General features: G+C 32.6%; 1 protein-coding gene across 1 annotated transcript in view; it reads right to left on the reverse strand.

The window, feature by feature from the left end:
* Positions 1-21257, reverse strand: part of LOC110374837 (uncharacterized) — a 40128-nt gene extending 18871 nt beyond the window's left edge. Inside the window, exon 1 of the mRNA XM_021332731.3 lies at positions 21063-21257. The gene's annotated coding sequence lies outside the window, so the exon portion shown is untranslated. The remainder of the gene's footprint in view (positions 1-21062) is intronic.
* Between the last annotated feature and the right edge of the window lie 214 nt (positions 21258-21471).

Here is a 21471-nt window from a genome sequence, read left to right on the forward strand (position 1 = left end):
GCCAATTTGCCAAAATATTCTTTTCCAGTCACAAAATAAAGTCTAACCAACTTCAAACATAAGTTTATAGTTTTTTAACTAATCTCTCGATAAAAAAGTTAATAAAATCGGACACTGCCACTCATAAGGTGCATATTTTTATTGGTAGGATGCAGGACAGTCAGTCAAAAGTTAAAATATAAATTAAAAGACTACAAAGTTGATTGCCACAAAACAATGTAAACAAAAAGCACATACATCCTTTTGATAAAACCTTATTCATATCAAAACATACAGTTGGACTTAAACACATGTCATTAATGTTGTTCGCTTTATTGTTTTATAACAAGCTATTGTTTTAATTCAGCTCATAATTACAGTATAAATGCATGGAAAAAACAAGGAAGTAATTATTTTCTTCATTTACAAGTTATCTGTTAACTACTAAGAATTAGCCGATGTATAAAAAGTAAATTAGTTTTTCCACAATGGGAATTTCTTTCATATTAAGCTTAGAACAAGAATGTTTCTTAGAAGTATTTAGAATAACATAATTCCTCATAGCTCCTTGTTAAAATAATTTGGAAATAGTTTAGACTTGACTTGAACTTCTAAGAGTTACGTAATAATGTCTGCCTCAAAAATTGGCAGCGTTTGTAGAAAATACTAGGAACGTTTACGAAGACAATAGTTTGAAATGTAAAACAAAAATAATGTTATTATTACATAAACATAACTCAAGAGTCATGCAACAAGGAACTTACTACGTTCATTCGTTTTTCTTTTAGTTCGAAGTTATGCTCAATTAAGAAGCTAACTCCTCGTGACGTGGTTGAGCAAATATTAAATAAAAGTAAAGGTGGTTGGTAAGCAATGTTAGATTACTTGGATGATAAAATACGAAGTTAGTTTTGTTTTCAGGGGTTTTTGGCAGACTTTGCTGTTTTTAAACAACCAAATGAAGCAGCTCATAAGTCTATTATTATTGCACACAGCAACAGTTTTTGTCATAGATTATGAGTTACATTCCCGAAAGAAATATTCATATCCATACTTATTCGTATATGGAGAAGCAACTATAAATATATGAACCTAAACCTGTAAAATGTCCAACCATAAAACATTTTTTGTAGTTACAATGAATCCTTCTGAAAATGGGTCTCCCTTTTCAACCATTATATTGAATGGCAGCAGTATTCTCTTGCAAAACAACACAGATATAAGTATATATGTAGAAGGTACGTGTTAATACGGCACCAGCAACCTATACCTAACGATTTACGCTCTATTTCTGATCTTATACCAACACATCGCCGTCTCACAAGATTGCAAACGATACCCATTTGTAATACTTCCGCGTGAGCTAACTAACACTGTGGCCATATGTTAGCTGGGCCTAAGTTGACGGCTTGGACGAAATTCCTGAAGTGTGACGTACCTTCGCGACATATCTGGTGATTTAAATGACACTGCTTTGCATACCCCTACCTCTAGAGTAAATAGGAATGCTAACGAGGAAAGAAACATAAAAGCAATTATGTGCAACTACCTAATCGTAACGTGGTTCGTATTGAAACTTTATTCTACGAAAATACCTATTAAGATTTTTTTACATGGAATGAATCGCTAAATTGCTACTGCTCTTAGAATTTAAAAACCGCAAATTAATGCGTTAAACACTTCGATTTAGTGGTTTTGTTATTTTTAGTAACTTACGAAGGTTTTACCTCATCTATTTCTTAGTAAAAACCCAATTTTTTTATTCTATATTAATTTACAAACATAATTGATGGAAAACCCATCGCAACAAAAAACCTTAACACAATGGAAAACTGAGAATAAAACGATGGTTCTATTATTCTCTTAGCATGTTAAATATTCATGTTCATGGGAAAAGATGAGAAAAGATCCAATACATGTTCGTTTGTTCTGAGAATTATATGAAAAACTGGTTTGTAAGGAGGTCGCTGCGTCGGTGTCATGAATCAATCAAGGAAAATTATTATTTAACACTTCTAACGCAAATTATGAGTCATTTTTTTTTGTTTAATTGAAGAAAATACAACGAGTTTAACTAAAAAACAACTTTGTTTACGTTTAAAAGATAATGTAAGAATATTATTTTGGTTGACATCACTGTTCTTGCACCGAAGTTTCACGTTTGCAGGCAATGCCGATTGTGTGTCAGAAACTAACTTATCGAACATAACATCAATGGTCTCACTACAAAAACTTAAACATGTGTCGAACACTTGTCTAAAAAAAGTTGTGGCGGCAAAATGGACCTTATTTCTTTTTAGACTAGTCTTAAACTGACGTTTAAAAGTTTTTGTGGTAAGACGGCAAGTATTTTATGCTAAGTATATTATATGTATTTAAAAATCATTTTCAAGCAGGATACGAGAAATCAATTTAGATATTTCATAAGCGCTATTAATTTACTAAATATGATGATATAACTAACTGGCGCTTCTGACGGAAAAACGTAATTAAGAGGAGAATATTAACTACTGCAGAAACCGATATTACTCGATGTTAATGACAATTATGCGTTTAATATTGAACCATATCGTAAATTAAAGGAATTTAATTAATGATGAGATAATCAAATGAGTTTTATGTTAACGCAAATTCAGCTCTTAATACGATTTAATAAGTTCTATATTTGATATTGCAGAAGTTGCATAGCGAGTTATTCAATAATTCAATTAAGCATAATCTTGCTTTATTGAATTGAGATACTTAGCTCCTCTTATGGTATAATGTAGATCACTGCTCTAGACTTCTTTTAAACGCACACATATAAACACAATATAGAGGCACGTCCCTATTTCTAGTAACACAAACTACAAACACAATGCTATATATAATTATAAAAAGTTTAACATTAGCACGTTGTTACATTGGAATACAATAGCGGGAAGGCGGCAATTAAACAGGTACACATTATTAGGGCACATACACACAGCGCCAGAGTTCACGGTCAAGCCAGTCTTGCATAACGCGATGCAGTAGAAAACAAATAAAACCGATACCAATCTTGATACCCCATAAATCTTTGGAAGGTTACATTTTGCAAGTACTTGTGAATTTCAAACTTTAAATGTAAATGTTTTAGAGTGGGAACGGTTTAGAAATAACCCATGTAACAGCACGATGTGTAAATTAAATTAATCTTTTCAAAATAGGAATAGTGTGTGAATTTTTCAAGTTTGTAATTAGCGCTGATTTAATTAGGCATTTTTTTGCAATTGGCATCTAGATGTAGTTTTAAAGGCCTGTTGTCTTGCGTTTAATTTCATTTAATCTAAGGACATTATTTCATTGTACAGTTATGCTGTATGAACCATATTAATACACCTTTAAACAGTTAAGAAGACCGTGCTTTGATCGTGTCAAGAACTTTAAAACTCTAAATTGTTAAAGGGTTAATAATAATTTCTTACGCATCGGCCTTATTCTGACCAGCTTACTCCAATTACAACTTTTGAATAGTCCCCAATTTCCACCATAAAAATCAACACCGCAAGATTTTCCTCGACATCACAAACCCGACTAGACTTGATTAACTCCTTTCGTATCTTAAGAAAGTAAGTCGCTACGCATCATGTATCGCGAATTACATAAGAGTACCGAGTAAATAGGTGAGCAGTGTTGACATGGGAACTTCATCGTAAATATATATTGCATAACATTCGTTGATGGAGGTCAAAGAGTACGTTACGTGTATACTGTGGCGCCTCGGTTAGTTTATTATTTCACTTGCGATTGGGCTATGAAATTCGCGATTTTCAAAAAACATGTTCAGCACAACTTGCAATTATTTTGTGTAATTTAAGTAACGTGTGTTTAGGCTTGACATAATTTATTTTATCTACTTAAGAGGGCTTCCGAAAGCGATCTTGGATAGGGTTTAATAATCAGAAAAAATAGTAATACCTACTAATATTATAAATGCGAAAGACAGAGTTACTGTCTGTTACGCTTTCATGTCTAAACCGCTGAACTGATTTTAATAAAATTTGGTACAGAGAAAGAGTTGACCTTGAGAAAGAACATAGGATAGTTTTATCCTAGACTTTTGAAGAATTCTCTTGGAAACGCGATATAACCGAACTTTACGCGGGCGAATATAAAAATAATAAACATCATCATGTCTTACTTTCAAGATAAACTAACGAGCATGTCGCGGGATCGAAAACAACTAATATATTGTAACTGTAGTTGTTTGTTTTAAAATTAAAAGTCACCATTTGCTTGTTTAACTGCGCTTGATAGTCCGCTGATATTAAGGCCCAACACCAAGAGGTCGTCGGTTCATTTCACTTCCACACAATAGTTCATTGCTACCTGTCAACTGTCATTATGTTGTGACGAATGGTAAAAAAATTCCTTCAACAACAATATAAGTAAACACAGTATAATGTTAAAGGTTTGAATAAAATAATATTTTCAAATGTAGACAATTAATTACCTTGACTTACAAGCATATCTCATGCATTTCTAGTTTACATTATAATAAAAGTCAAAACATTTAAAAAAAAAAGATAACACCATTTACCTACACATTATGAAGAGGTTAGCGTATCAAGGCCGTATATTTTAATTTACGAAATCGCCTTCAAATATACGACTGTGAAGTTAAAAGCCTAAATGGCTGCAAACAATAGAATTAGTAGAGAATATGCAATTATAGTAGAATGTTGTAACAAACCACAGCTCATCATAATATTTTATATGGGGCCATACCGCACGCGACCACATAATTGAAATATTGCGAACTGTGAACTTTCACCTCGATGTCGAACATAATTTATGTGATTGCCTCTTTGTGCCGACAGTAATAGAGTCAATTAATGTCTTTTGAATAGTAAGTATGGATTCGTGATCATCATAATCTAGCGTCTACAGTGTCTACTTAAGCCCTATGTAATGCGGCTTCATACAATGCAGATTCATACCATCATCGTCGGATGATGGTATGAATCTAAACAAAACTCTTTGTCTATTTTTACTCTCTAGTGAGATTTAAATTGTCATCAACCCGTCAGAGGACAGTGTAACTATAAAGTTAGCGTCTATTTAAAAAGAGAGTTTATGTACTTTTCTTTAACACAGTCACTTTCGAGCTAAGGATACCTTCTGATTTAGGTCGAACTTATACACCAAAAACCAACCTTATCAACGCACCATTTAGCAGTAAGACCCATTTCTCTTCCACCTTATCAAACCAAAACATAAAGAATACCACTAAATAAATTACAAAACAAAAGAAAAATTCGTCACCAAATGCAATTTGGTCCGCATGCACCTCGCGTCCACCCCTTGTCTAACCGTAACTCTTACATAACCCTTAACTTTTGCAACTAACCGTTTGTACCAAAAACCATTGAAGAGTTTCCGAACTACGGTTACACGCTACCATTGACGCAAGATAGTACATCTTTACACGCAAAAGGTAATGGTTATGTAAAGAAAAAATAACTTTTGTCTATTCTTTTGGATGAGTACCTACTACGTGTCATATTATTTTAGCGGCCAGTATTGCGAAGTTTTGGATGTGTAGGTATTGTTATTGCATCTATGGTAATGCTTCTAAGTTTAAATATAATCATAATAGGAGTAGGTCACGTTTAAGTGGAAGAAGAAGTGATTGGATGATCAGAACTCGGGACTTGATTAAAAGAAGTTTGCTACTGATCCTAAATAAGCAAAACAAAATACAGCGTATGAATAACTTACGTGATTTATTTTATATTAAGTAGCAAACATTTGAAACCATATACCACATTTTGTTTATACCAAGGAATTCATTCGATTATACATACTTTATGATAAAAATGCTTTGCTTACTTTTTAATACTAGGTATCCCACTGCCATAGTAGAAACAAAAATTCCACTTTCTGTCTGTAGCAATTTTGCGTGTCGTCTTCCAATTAGCATATAATGGGCAGACGCGGAGCTATGTGCAATGAGTGAATTAAAACAAGCATTACATTACGTCTGTTAAGTAATCCGATATTACACACGATGTACAAATAATGACAAGATAATTTTGTGGATGAACCTTTTCTTTCTACAATTGATTAAGACCTCTATCTTTCGGGTAACTACTTACTTCGTCTTGTAATAAGAAATCGTTAACTTTAAAAATATATCTTCAGGCAAAAATATAATATTAATAAACCCTAATTTTTATACTTTTGCCAAATAAAGGTACCTTTACCGAATTGTAAATGTACAATATGTACCACCAGATTAGCAATACAAAATAATATTTCCCGTCCCGTTTTTGAATAATAACCATGGGCAGAAAACGATTATGTGTAGGTAGAGGAACTGGGTCTAAGAACCGCGTAATTACAGCGACATCATCAAAATTGTTTGCATTACACCTTGTAAATACAAATAACCCTCTTGGACGTCATTAAGTCAAAACTACAGAGCACCTATTAGCGAAGGTAATTGCGTAAATAATTGTATCCTGGAAGACATACCCAAGGAATAATGTTTGGAATTGTACAAGTACGTAGATACGATTTTACTTCGAAACTCCGGTCACGAATATTGCAATGTATGGTTTAATGTTAGCAGAACATCAATATTAAGTTAGACATCGAAAATGTGATAAGAAGACATTTTAAATTGCCGTAATTTATCAGTTTCGAATATTAATTAAGATATTATTAACCACATTGTAACACGAAAACGCTAACATCTTCGTTCACTGCCGTGTCAATTAGATCGTTCAAATCCTAATCTATACAGCTATTAAGGCAAATTAGAATCAAATAATCGGATGCTAGAACATGAAATCTATGTTCACGAATCTAATATTACAGGCCATGTTAAAGTTGTTATTTCTAACACTAAGATTAACGAGGGTCAAAAACTACAATGCATTAGATTTCAGACGTACTGACAATGATTCATAACAAAACAATTAGATTAGGTACTTCAAATTATTTCAAGTGACATGCCATTCAAAATTAAAACAATGAATTAGGAAAACAGGCCACGGACTTTGATAGCAGAAACAATTTGAAATGCACTAAACGCAAGAAACCTAGAGTTCAATCAACTAGCAACCTTAGCCCTTATCAATAAACTAAAACAAGAAATACTTGAATAGGGTCAATGGCAGTTAAACACTTAACCGTGAAATTATTGAATTACGATCGTAGACCACTATTACAATATCGAGGTTTATGTAACAACGGCTTTTAGATTCATTCATTGATCGGCCGAAACTATGCCAGCAGTCGGCTTGGAATACATTGCTTAAGAATGTTACGCGACAAACAATTGCCAACTTTTGGGCACTTTGATGGGTAGATTGACGTTAGTCTTGCTTCCTTCGTATTTTTTCTAGAATATACTTATTTTATTTACTGTTAATATAATGTTATGTTCACCTTTGGCTTTATTTTAAAACACAACCTTCATTGATTGATTGAATGAGAAATCCATAAGGAACCTTCGATTATAACTTTTTTGGTATGTCTCTATGATTTCCGATCGACCATGGTTACACACAAATTTTAGTGTTCAAACAATCAGTCTGAACAAATGTCTTTAGGCCATAGACACGCCAATTGAACCCACGACCCCTTGACTAGAATAGGCTAAATGGAACTTAGAGTTGAGGATGCACTAGATGATTTGTTGTTAAAATCCTTCGTTTATTTTCCTCAAGCAAAAAGCTTGTTATTAGAAGTACCTTGGACTTGATAACATTATTGGATGTCAAAGACCAAGAAGGCTGTAAGGTCAAGAAGATTCAATCAGGCAAGGAACCGATGGAATGCCATCATCATTACCTGCAAGCGACCGTGTATCGCGAGCCATAATGACCGTCATTAGCGGAAAATTACAACCAATTTGGAGAAGAATATTGATTTTGTACATTAATACTCAATCTGATGAGACGTGTACATTTTCTGCTTATTTTAATCTTGACATAAACACAGAAGCAGGAAATCAAATACCTACGTCAAATTCAACGGTCAGATTAAAGCTAATATTAAACCTATGCAATTACGAAGGATAATAATTATTGAGTTCTTGAAAATTAGTTCAGAACTATTATTAGATGTCCAACGTACAAATCAAATAGTCCATGTCGATTATGCGGAAGTCAATCGTCAAAGACAAGATATCATAAATCAAGGAGAAGAATATTGATTTTGTACATTAATACTCAATCTGATGAGACGTGTACATTTTCTGCTTATTTTAATCTTGACATAAACACAGAAGCAGGAAATCAAATACCTACGTCAAATTCAACGGTCAGATTAAAGCTAATATTAAACCTATGCAATTACGAAGGATAATAATTATTGAGTTCTTGAAAATTAGTTCAGAACTATTACACAGGTCAACAGCATTTTTGGTGCAAAGGTGAAATATACAATTTCTTGTAGGATATTAGATACGTAATCGAAGTCCAGAACATAGAGTTGCACTAGCACGTAGGGATTTAGAGATATACCCCTCCTAAAGTACCAAAAACGCGATTTTAACGATATTTGACGATTTTTTTGAAGTACAGCAAAATAGTTTTTTTTGTTTCTATCTATAGCATTATATAGTACCACTCTTCCCGATTGAAATTCATTTTTATTTCCAACGTTAAGAGTTTAAATTTTCATGAAATATGTATACAGCTACGATAGTTCGATCTTCCCTATATTTCATTTGGCCTGTTAGTATGAAAAAACTCCACTTTAGTTATAAAATGGTATATATCGGGAAATAAAACTCGCAAAAATATAAATTAAAATGGGGTTAATGCGGGGAAAGTAGTACTATATGATGCTTTAGTTAGAAATTCCTATAAAATTCTGCTGTCCCCAAAAAATGACATCAAATTTCATAAAAAAACGCGTTTTTGGTACTTTAGGAGGGGTATATCTCTAAATCCCTGCGTGCTAGTGCAACTTTATGTTCTGGACTTCGATTACGTATCTAATATCCTACAAGAAATTGTATATTTCACCTTTGCACCAAAAAAAAAATTATAATTTGTTGACCAGTGTTATTAGATGTCCAACGTACAAATCAAATAGTCCATGTCGATTATGCGGAAGTCAATCGTCAAAGACAAGATATCATAAATCAAGCTGTTTAAAACCAAGACTATCATTAGTGCATGTATCAGAAAATTTGTAAACATGTTATTACAGTTAAAACCCATTAGTTTATGATGGCCTATTACGATCATTACTGGTTTGAAGTTCAAGTTACGTAAGAAGTAGCCACTTAGTCAATGTAGACCAATGCATCGATATATAAAGAAACATTAGTATCGCCATTTTATTGATAGTACAAGAAATTCATGACCATTTAGGATAATTAAATTTAAACGATTTTTCGACACTAATAATTTTATCCATCATAACTTTTTTAATTGAAGTGGTTTAATAAAGTTGTTCAGTCTTTTAAATTATTAATGAACCTAGAATTAAAAGGTAAACAAACTTGTGAATTAGTCAAAACATACAAATGGCACTATTATAATAAATACATAAGTAATTATGCCATTCATTAATAAAGTATTTTGGAGGTCTTCTACAAATGAGTAAAAACACGTGTAGCACCTAAAAGGTGGACTAAAAAGGCTATTTAATATCAAAACAACCTTAAGATGCAATTAGAATTACATCACACGATACTTTGCATCAAAGGTATCAAATTATGAAATAAAGAATGTATGAACGAAGGTCAATACCGTGCATTTAACAAATATCCGATGACAGAGATAAAGGTAATACTAATATGAGTAATCATATCAAATTGAATTGTGAAATCGAAAAGACATTTTGTTCGCACGGGAAGAGATTATGATGAAATCGAATTGGGTGTAAGAGCTCACGTATTCTGTGTTAAGATACGTACAGATCAGCGATCTCAAATAATCGTAGACGGACGATTAAGCGTACACAAACGCACGTGGACTGTACGTTCTCAACTAACGTTAGATGTGTTTGCATAAAGAACTACATGAAGGAGGAATAATTAGTTTATATGTCGCTTAAAAGTACACACTCCAGATTAAACAGCAGATGCTGACAGGGAATCTTGATGCCAATCAAAGTTTTTAGTCAGCCTGATACCGACTAAATATCTGACCTTTGTAATGAGCGTACTACGATTCATCTTCATTATGAGCCCAAACAAACTAAAACCGGCAGAATAAAATTTCGCAGTCTGCGAGTACTCTTAGATGAAGCAACGCGTGCGGACCATAGAACAGAATTGAAATGCATTTCGTTCATTATATTGGACATATGTTAAAACGTAGTGAACTTAACACCGCTATGAATTGTGCTGTCAACAACGATATTCAATTGCTTGAGCCCCCGTAATTGATTTTGATGTTGGCGTTCATGACATTATTGATTTGCTCTTGTAGTTTGTATCATGTTTCTGTATCCATTTTTTGGTCATTATGAACTTTGATTGCTTTTGAATAAAAAGGGGAAGGGCAAGGCCTAACCAATTATAGTTGACTGAAAATAAGGATTATGCTGATCTATTGAACTGCGTGCTTTAACATTCTTTACAATGAATCTGACGGCTGAGCGATTTATTTTTTTCCAACATTTAAATAACTATACCAGACACTAAAAAGTAAGTTGAATCTCAGCTTCCGGAATCTAATATCCACGCTACTGCTATTAATCAAAATACAATAGGAAACGCAATTATACTTTTACGATATAATATTACGAACGATTATTACGACACCTTCTTAATAGCTACGACTCAGATTTCTGCCGTTAATTTAATAGGCGTAAACGGTCAAGTTACATTGAATAATCAAATGCAAATTTTTATATACTTGCAATTAATATTTTTGAGAATCAGATTGTAATAGGCACCGCTGATTAAAATTGCTTACCCATTCTTGTCGCCAGTGTACCTTTGCTATTTTCTAACACATAAGTAGATTTGTTTACATACACATAGATATGTTACTGTATACTTTAGGAGCATGAAACAATTGAAGATCATCGATATTCCTCAAAATAACTCTTCACTTACGTAAGTAAAACCGAAACAGGACCATATCAAATCCGCTACGTCTAACAGAAACACTGAATCATGAGACATCATTACAGATAAATCTGAGCAACTATCCCTGACATTTAACCAAAAGGAAAATCCTATATGTGACTAACAAGCTCGTCCTACTTACACATGGAGAAATGCTTTCCTAGCAACACCATACATGGTTGAAGGAAGTTATCTAACAGCTGTGTAGATGACAGATATGAGATATAAGGGACAAAGGGCCGCTTGGACTCTTGTAAGGCTTAGAATAAATGGTTGAAATGTTAAGTACTATGTCTTGTCGGTGATGAATGGTGAACGTGCTATTTGATGTCAACACGTTTTGTGTGATCAATTGTGCACTTAGAAACTCTTTTGTAGTTTGTGTTAGCACTTAAATTCTCATAATTACAATATATTCTCGAAATATGCAAAACATATTTAGTTTTATATCTTAGAAGTCTTTCTGACGAAACATTTTATAATGTAACAGGGACACAATTGAGTTGACTTTAAAATTGGTTGGCTTTTCAGTACTCGGTGGCTTTTTCCGTTTTGATGTAAACAAAGTTACTCTTTAAACTAGAAAGTTTATTCTATCTTCTTCCTAGCAGGATGTTTTATATAAGCAAGATCTAAGATAGCCTTACTAATCTTTATTGTTTTGTCTCAAATCGACGTGAAACATCCGTTTATGGTTTGCCCTTTGCGCACTCCTTAGAAAACTAGATATTTTTCATGTAAGAAAATAGTAAACGGTAACTGTTTTGTATGGATATGGAATGCACGGTTATCAAAATATCGATATTGAATTGTAATCACAAATCATTGCCAAATCAACTGACTTGCTGAACTGTAATTACACTAATTACACCTTTGTGTTTGTACAGTCATACAGTCAACGTAGGTTTTATTCATACTATACTTTAGTACGTCGTACCTGCTACTTAAAATGTTACTATAGTGTATTCTAGATTCGTGATTCTATTCTTTTATTTACATAGATATTTACAATACATATAAAAAACGATCCTAGTAAAACAAAAAAAAAACCCTAGAACGTAAACGCGTCAAAAAATTCATCCCCATCGCTGTCAAATGGGAGCGTACCCAAGAGGCTGGCAGCATTACCTCGTTGGATGGCCATGCTGATCCTTTATTGTTTCTGGGTGTTTTGATTAGACACATTTATCCTTTTTTTACATTACTTGCAGAAAAGTGGACTTGCGTCACACGGCAATAGCATATTTAGAATATAATTTAAGAATGTCGATCAAAATTAATCTTACAGATTTAACTGTCAAAGATATCCTGCGGTTTGTGTCCTAGATCAACCTTAAACGGTACACTTCCTAAATAATAAATAATTTAAAGTACCTAAAATAAACTGTCCATTTATTTGAACTAAATATATTTTGTACGATATCGCAGGATTAATGTTGCCCTCGAAATGTTAAATTAATGAAAAACTAATTATAAGTACTTAGCGTTGTAATGGACACCGACAGGAAAATAACAGTTATTAGAGGGAAGCATCGAAATCATAAATCATTGAATACGTTCTTACCTAAATAATTGGTAGCGTGTCATCGGCATATAAGTTCTTACAAAATCAGTGCAAAATGTTTTAGTACATTGTTTGAAGTTTTGTCGGTATTCACTGGGGTATTATAAGTAAACTGAAAGATATATTATAAGAACTTTGAAACACCCTTCGGTATTGAGACAAATGAGTTCGGTATACAGTTTCTTGTTGATTCTTTTCCATAAGACCCACTCCTTGAACCAAGAACCAAGTTTTTGACATTTGTAACCGCCTTTCGGAAATAATGGGGGAAAGCCTATGTCTAACAGTTAACTATGTTGATGATGTATTTTGAAATACATGAGGATTGAAAAATGAGTATTTTCTTCATAATATAGTTTTTTTTTTTCAAATATATTTAAAAAAAGCATTTATTGTTTAAAAATCTTAAATGTTTTTATCAAAGCAATTCATGTCACGTTTAATTTTTATAAATACAATACTACACACTACATACATTATGCTGAAATACTAACTAGTTACTCCTATGCATGTCGATAGATTTTGCAACTGCCGACAAAGCATAGCCAGCGACGCGGGACAAGCGAAGTGCAAGCCTCAAATAGGTAGTATTAAAGTGTCGTACATATTTTTGATAATGTTGCCTGTTATAATAATGAGGTGTAGTATCATATTTGTAGGCTCTTGTTATATAAAAAATTAAATTCAGAAATGAATACCAAATGGCTATAAAAATATACTGTCTAACTAACACAGCTTATGCTTAAACAAATAGAAACACGGGTTAAAATTTAAATAATAATCAAAAAATATCACCTGCTGCCGCCACAATTTCCGTATTTGGCATATCAATGCCATGAAGTAGATAATCCAAAATCTTACAAGGATAGCTGATCTGTTTCGATTCACAGGACCTTTAACTAGCTCTTATATCACCTACATTATTGAAATGAAAGAAACCTTTATAATATTATGCACTTTTTCATACAATCTAGGTCTTGATAGCAGGTTATCTCTAAACATTAATTTCTCATCATTCATTGAAATAGTTTATATGTATTTCGTAATTGTGTTTCGATGAAAGGGAAACGTGAGAAAAAGTAGCACCTAAAGGCTTACTGCGAACCACGCCTAAATAGGCTGTGAATAGCAAATCATCTATCTTTTAAAGACTGATTCAGAAGTACTTAAGCCTAGCCCAAGTTGCGACAAAAACGACATTTACTATCTTCCGCAATCTACAGAAACACTTCTAAAGTTAAATCAGCCCCTACCTTAAAAACAAATTCCTGTTATCAATAATTTGGATTTATTAATTTATCTTCTAACTTCATTAGGTATAATTAAATCATTTTATAATGTAAAATGTACCTTCTAAGCAATAATAAATAAATCAAAATAAATAAATCAAACACACAAAAGTGTACGGGTTCTATTAGTTATTATACAAGAATTACAATCGGAAAGTGGTCCAATAATTTCTTTCATTTTCAGAAAAAGAAAAACAGTTTTCTGTCATTGTCTTAAAAACAAATATCTATTTGTCTCATTGATAATTAGGTAATTAAACCCAAATTATTGTTTGGTTTTGAGCTTTGTCAAAATGACAATGCATGCTTGTTTTGTCTTTACTACAATAGTAGAATAGTTACGATTGTATTGATCTAAACCTGACATACGTTCACGTTTAGTGTATGAAAATTGACTGAATATAATAAGATTTTAAAGAAATATATATATTTATTTATAAATAATCGGAACTTAAACGCGATTTAATATAAATAGCACAAATAAGCAAATTATCGCTTAATTTTGAAAGCTAATTTATTAATCAACAAATTGAATTTATCCATAACAGAACTAGTTGAATTTCCGCCTAAAATGAATGTTAATTAATGAATACGTACTTGAAATAGACAGAATATTTGTCTGTCGTATGTCTCATTTTAAAAGATTTCACATGCTCCAGTATGTTTCATTAAATATGTATGATATAATCCAAAAACGTACGTAGGTATGTGAACCTAAGTTTTATATATGGATTATGTAAATAATTAGCTTTCTATTTATGTGTGTGCGCTGAGTAACTGCTCATTACGAATATGTAATGACAAGGATTGCACATCGACAGATAGAAATGGATCTGATATTTGAACCTGTTGCGGATTCAAAATGTGATAAATTGAATTATGATTTAATTGAAATTTATGTGTTCGCGCTACTATTTATGACAAATAGCAGCTTTATTTACACATTGGAGCTGGCAATATTTATGAATCTTTTTTTCATTTTTAAATCTTTATTGACTGAGTTACAACAATACCTTGACTTTTAGTTAGATTAAGTATGTATTTTGTGTTGATTACACTTAAAAGCAATGAATTAAGCCGAATTAGAATATCCAGTATTTATATTACCTAGAAACCTACATGTGTAGGTACTCTATGCAGAGAAAAACTAGGTAAGATCTGATAAAACGAGTAAACAATAACATCGCCAAAGCTTATCACCAACTTAACAACAATTGATTGCTTATCGCTCATTGTTTTGACTTTCTGAACTGTACACACGATTGTCCAAACCATTTACCTATCGGAATTTCTGATAAAACTGTGCTGTTTACAAAAAAATGAATCCTGTTTAAATAGCCTTCAGGGGAAAATAAAACCATCTTATTTACCCTACTGGTCTAGTTTTTGCAGCTATTTGAAGATCAAGGTCACATTGTTTGTCAAATTAGTTATTTTAATATATTTCGTAACTTGGCAGACTAGGTAAGAACTTAGTAGTCCAACATAATTATTTAGGTATACGGTTCTATCTACAGTTTAATGTAACCATCCATAAATGATCATGACCACACTGTAGCAACTACTACCATTACCATTACTACTACTACCATTCAATTTCGTATGTTGTAAGTAAATGTCAGTATTTCTTCTATACATATAATAAAATGATAGGAAAGTCAAAACTGTACATTTAATATTTTTTTAAAAGAATACTTGGGGGGTGATCCATATTCGATTCTGAACCCAAATATGTAGTTTTTAGAATTTTTGTCTGTATGTCTGTTTATCTGTTTGTCTGTATGTTTGTCCCGGATAAACTCAAAAAGTACTACGTGGATTTAAATCAAATTTTGCATGACTATTACCTGGGGGCCGGTTCAACACATAGGCTATATATTATCACGCTGTCACCTACGAGGGTTGAGCAATGAACGATTAAATAAACGAAATTGGAAATTCTATATTGCCCACGCAGACAAAGTCACGGGCAACAGCTAGTTATAGAATAAGTTATTAATTAAACAACCAAGTAGAGCGATGCAAATATTACGGACTACAAGAAACTACTCAATACCGCGCTCTTTGAATAAATTCTAAAGAGTTCCGTAGCATTATTACCTGTTTTATATAAAACAAAAAAAAACATAATGAATGACAGTGACATTTTACTTTAATAGTTCTCGATTTCTAGATCATTAAAAACCTATTTATATATAACTACTACATATTTAAGAAGTTGTTTTATTTTAAAGTAGTAAAACGTCTTCTTTTCCTAAAACCTGTAATTTATGTATTTCTGTTGGATAATTATAATTATCAAATGAATAAAATACGGCGGCTTTAAAGCTGTAAAATAAACGGAGGTACCTATTCCTAAAACAAAACAACCAATGCTATATTATAAGTATAAGTTCTAAATGTTACATTAATTTGATTACACGTGAAGATACCTTTTTATTACTTGTTTATTACTCAGTTGATCTTCTCAGTCACGAACAAAATAAAACGCTACCCGGTAGTGAACTTGTGACCGTAAGCTCAGAAGATGAGAAATTAAAACAATGGTCACGAAATATATTGTACGTAATGATGATAATTTAGAATTTAGATGATGAATGTTTGTGGTAACACTTGTAACCTGTAGGTATGAATGAGGCCGCGTTTCATTTGTTTATATTGCGTTATTAACATCATCATAGTTATGCTCATAGACTGTAAGTGATCTATAGCAGTAAAGTAAAGATTTATTAGAATAGTTACTATTCTATGCATTTCGAACTTATTAGTATCTTCACTACAGCGAAATGGATTTCAGTATCCACACTATTTATATCACTACTAATAACAACATTTTTTTTTTACAAATTAAAGGATACCTCGTAACTTTTCAAGGGGCCAAGAACTGAAGTAGCTACTGAGAATACTCAGTTATAGTAGTCAATATTTTTCCCATAACACATAGCATAACTTTAACTAAAATAATTTTATTTTAAAAATATTGTAAGATTATCGCAGAACCCTAAACACCAAAAAAAAAACCTACAGTATAAACTAAACAGCAATTTGATGATATCATGACTGTCCGGCGGCGCTACGCGTCGTCGACCACGCGCCTGTCTTTACTACCAAAGGGGCATTCATTAATTGAACAAACTACCTTTTTTGTGCACTATGAAAAATCTCTGTCACGCTCAATTTATCTGATTGCCCTTCTCCGGTGCAATTTGATAAGCGACAAGTAATTTAGGTTAAATATCCATTTTGTTGATACTACTTTGATTGATACTTACCAAATAATTTTTATCCTGTTGACAAAGAACAAGTCAGCAATAGTTTTAATGAAGCTTTAACTTAAATGGACCTTTCTGCAACTGACGGTAAGAATGAAAGTACCTAACTTTGTCACGATTCATAAAGTTTCTTTGGCAATAAAATAATACTGAAGTTTACAGTATAATTCATTTAAAAAAAAACTTGAATCAATCACTGATTTACCAACAAATTCGGCCCATAGAACAGCTTACATAATAATCTGGAAAAATATCTCTCCTACATAAGGAAGTGTAGTGCAATTGATATACGTCTATTGCATATGTAAATACTAGCTATGAATTAATCATAGCCGCTGCACCTTTATAAGGAAAGCCTGCTGAAAGATCAACGATGCTTGAACTACTTGAACGCTCATAACCATGGAGAACAAAATGAGTAGCAGAGGTGCCATAACGGAAAATGTCTTAAGAAAGTATTGCACCGAAAACAGGGTTGCGGAGGATGAGGTACGATGCTGTCTTTGTCCTTATACGCCTTCTTTATTTTTTTTTAAATACCGCAAATCGTTGAAAAGTGTCTCAAAAAACACAAACCCCTAGTTAGTTCACTCATAACAGATTGTTTTGGTCAAGGTCAGTTTACGTATTTGGCCTAGAAGAAGGCGCCTGACCTACCTGCATTATGACACCTCCGCTCATCTTTCCTTACTCCGTGCTCAAAATAAACCAAATTAATAGTTTCTTCAGCTCATTAAAGTGTGGAGAGTAAAAAATTACGTTCCGTTCTAAAACAAATGAACGTTTAAATTCAATTCGAGTAGCAATTACAGAACATTAACGGTTTCACGATAATTCAAATATCAATCACTGCTATTGTACGTGAGTGATATTTATTTCATGTTTATTAGAACTAGATAAATAGATACTGTTTGCATAATTATATTTATAACAGGTCTAAAATTATTTAATGGTAAACTGCTAAAAGTTTAGCTGTAATTAAATCAGTTAGGAAAAAAACTGAGGTCTGTATTAGAGTAGTATTTAGATATTCAAGTCAGTCTTGTCCTAAGAAACAGTTTTGATTGATTAAATCTAATTTAAAATAGTGCTTCTGTACTGAACCAGTTTCTAAATAATAGTACGAACCAAAGACATTGAAAAAGCAATCAGACAAACAATCCATAACAATAAATCAATCATAAAATGGAATACAAACAAAACAAATAAAGATTAATGAAGAAAAGGCATTGAAGGTAAAAATCTGAAAAAAAAAACAACACGCATTGTATGGAATTAAAACGTATTGAAAGAAATGAGGAAGCCAGTAACGCACGAAGTTGATAAGCAAGAAGTAAACACTACTATAAAAGTTTTATTCGTTATTTATCGAAGGTTTTTTATTATTTTTTCTATAAATCATTTGTTTAAATTCTGATATAAAAAATATTTAAGCTGACTTCAAAAAGGAGGCTCTCCGATTGACCCGTATGTACAAATGTATCTAAACATTTATGTTTGACTGCGACTATCACCCGATTAGCTGAACCGATATGATTTCGGTATATATAAGTTTTTGGTATGTTATGGAAGGCGTTTCCATTTTCTTTGAGTTTTTAAAATGCAGTGCGTGAAGCTTAGATTTCAAAAATGTTGTATGTTTAGTCTGGGTGACAAATAAGGCAAACAATGGATAGTAGAAAACGATACTGTTGTCGCGTAGTGTAAACAATGGATAAAATAAGACGATATAGCGTAAATAGTAGAAGTGTTTATTGAACTATTGACTATTGTTCTATAAAAACAGTTGATGAAGAATAAGGCTATTCAATTTCCTATTAATGAATAATCGATAGACTCATTTTGAGAAATATCATTCAACGACCATTGTTTTAAAATTAAAATTTTGGGTGAATTTCATGAAAATTATATTTTAACTCCTAATCCATCTTTGGCTCTGCATGAATTTTAGTTTATCATCCTAAGCTTTGGTAAAGCCAAAATATTATTATATAACAACCAGGTTAGAGTACTATGGTTTTATCTTCCATAGTCTTAATTCTTAGCACTAAGGGCTCCTTGTAAAGGCATGCATAATACGCGCTAAACGATTATTTAGCCTTAATTTGCTTTGACAATGACATTGCATTTACAGTATGTTATTACAATTAATTTAGAATAATTCCTCAGTCTGCCTTCTTATTAAATTCATGATGAATATTTAGCTCTAAGAAACCAGATTTATCCGATTGTAATAACAACAGCGAATTAATTTGCATTGAATTTTAATCCTTTGAGTAAAAAACCATTAACATGTAATCTTATGCTGTCCGTATGAGACAGAGGTTTATAATATTTTTTGTGGAATTTTGAACAAAAAGTTGGTCCTCTCCAAAAAAGTGACTGCACAAACATTGTTTGCCAACGCTATTCACTTTTTTGTACCGCCTTAGCAATAATTTGCATAATTATAACTCAACAATTAAAATTGTAGTTTAGTGTCTTGAAATCGTATTTATATTACGTACAGTGAGACGGGCCGGCCGAAATACTTATCGCTGCGGGGGAGTTAGCGAATGATTGCTTCCATACAAAAACAAATTAAAACGGTGAAAAGAGTTTTGAATTTTATCACAGCTTCTATATTACTAAAACTTTTGGTATATTACTGTTCGATTTTACGTTTTCAAATTGCGTTTTTACACACCCAATCATCGATTCTTGCGATCTTCTCCATAATAAAGATCAGTTCATAAAATCGTGTATCTTATTTTCTAATGCACACAAAACATTGAGTTTATTATAATATCAAAGTCATTACAGGTACTTAGTGACTTCCACCGTAATGTCTTCGTGATCCATCAGAAAAGCAGATGGCAATGTTTGGCGAGGTCATGACCTTTGCCTGCCTTTGATCAACAAAACGCCGCTCAATAAAAAATGCTAAATTATTATGCATATTTTAAAATCATCTTCCATAGTATATTATTAATTATGTTTCGATTTTTTTCTCGATTGAACTAATCAAATTCTGATATAAAAAACCTTGAGCCGCCTTTTTATTTTTTACTAGGTATAAATCGATTGAGTGGAGCATTGACATTCTCGCTCAAAAAGTCGCGATCCGATGAGGTTTAAAGATTACACGGCGGAGTTATGGTGTATCTTGAATGTAATGAAGGTCAATGATACTTAGACACCTTCGACAATTACCATACACTTCAATGTTAAACTCTGTAAGTGTACTTATATTGCGTGAAATATGAAATTACGAGCAGTTACTTGCTAAAGGTTTTAAATATGTATGAGTTACTACAATTTCTTTATTTGACGCGTATTATAATTGTGTTGGTACGTACATTACATTGTCCAGTGCCCCGCTAATAGCGTTACCACATACGTAGATATGTATTACAGTATTCTGATGTCTCGCATAAAATATTCGTCACGGGCCACGATTTTGCATTCGTTTTTATGTCTTTATATACTTATACAGAGAAAGCTTATTATACCCCTCTCGTAATGTGAATTATATAATTTTTTTAACCAAATTGGTCAACGAAAAATCTTGTTTTTCTTTTATTTTCCACAAAAACTTTAGCTTAGGCTGAAATGCGATATTAAGATGTCACAGCGGTTTCAAGAGAGTTCAATAAAAGTATTAACTCTGCACGAATGAAACAATAACATATCGTTTACAACTTAAAACAGAAGCAAGTACTATCAAAATCGGATTATGGACATGAATTGTCGTACGTAGGCGCGTACTAAAATGGTAATCCTCACAGCAGATGTTCGAGTTTCAGCTTAAAACTGGCATGCTTTAAAACTAAGTATACGTACTCCAAGGCCTCTACCATACTAGATATGGAAAAACCACCATAATATTGAATGGAAAAATAACAAAACACACGCACCCTTTCAAAATATTTGACCGGCTTTCACGTTAGAGTTAGATCAGTAATCACCACGCGATGTATTTCGATCACAAGTCACACAGGGGCACTAGGCGGCTAGCGGATGTGTCTTCCTTTCGACGCGCGAACATCAACTGTTGGATTGCGCGCGCGCGACTCCGAGCCTCGCCTGATAACCGATAGCTACCACGGATAAACTGAGTACATGTACGACAAAAAACTGCCGCTAAATACCTTCTCAAATACTCAAGTTTACATCATTTTTTTAACAATATACGCATTGTTTTTTTCGAAACAATCATCGATTCATCCTTATTGATTCAAATGCATATGAAATTTATCATGCATATCGTGAATTTCGCTATCGCTCAATAGCCGTGCAGTTTTATTGGGATTTCAGTGACGAAAG

Source organism: Helicoverpa armigera, chromosome 4 (genome assembly GCF_030705265.1).
Source record: "Helicoverpa armigera isolate CAAS_96S chromosome 4, ASM3070526v1, whole genome shotgun sequence".
In the NCBI taxonomy this organism is placed as follows: Eukaryota; Metazoa; Arthropoda; class Insecta; order Lepidoptera; family Noctuidae; genus Helicoverpa; species Helicoverpa armigera.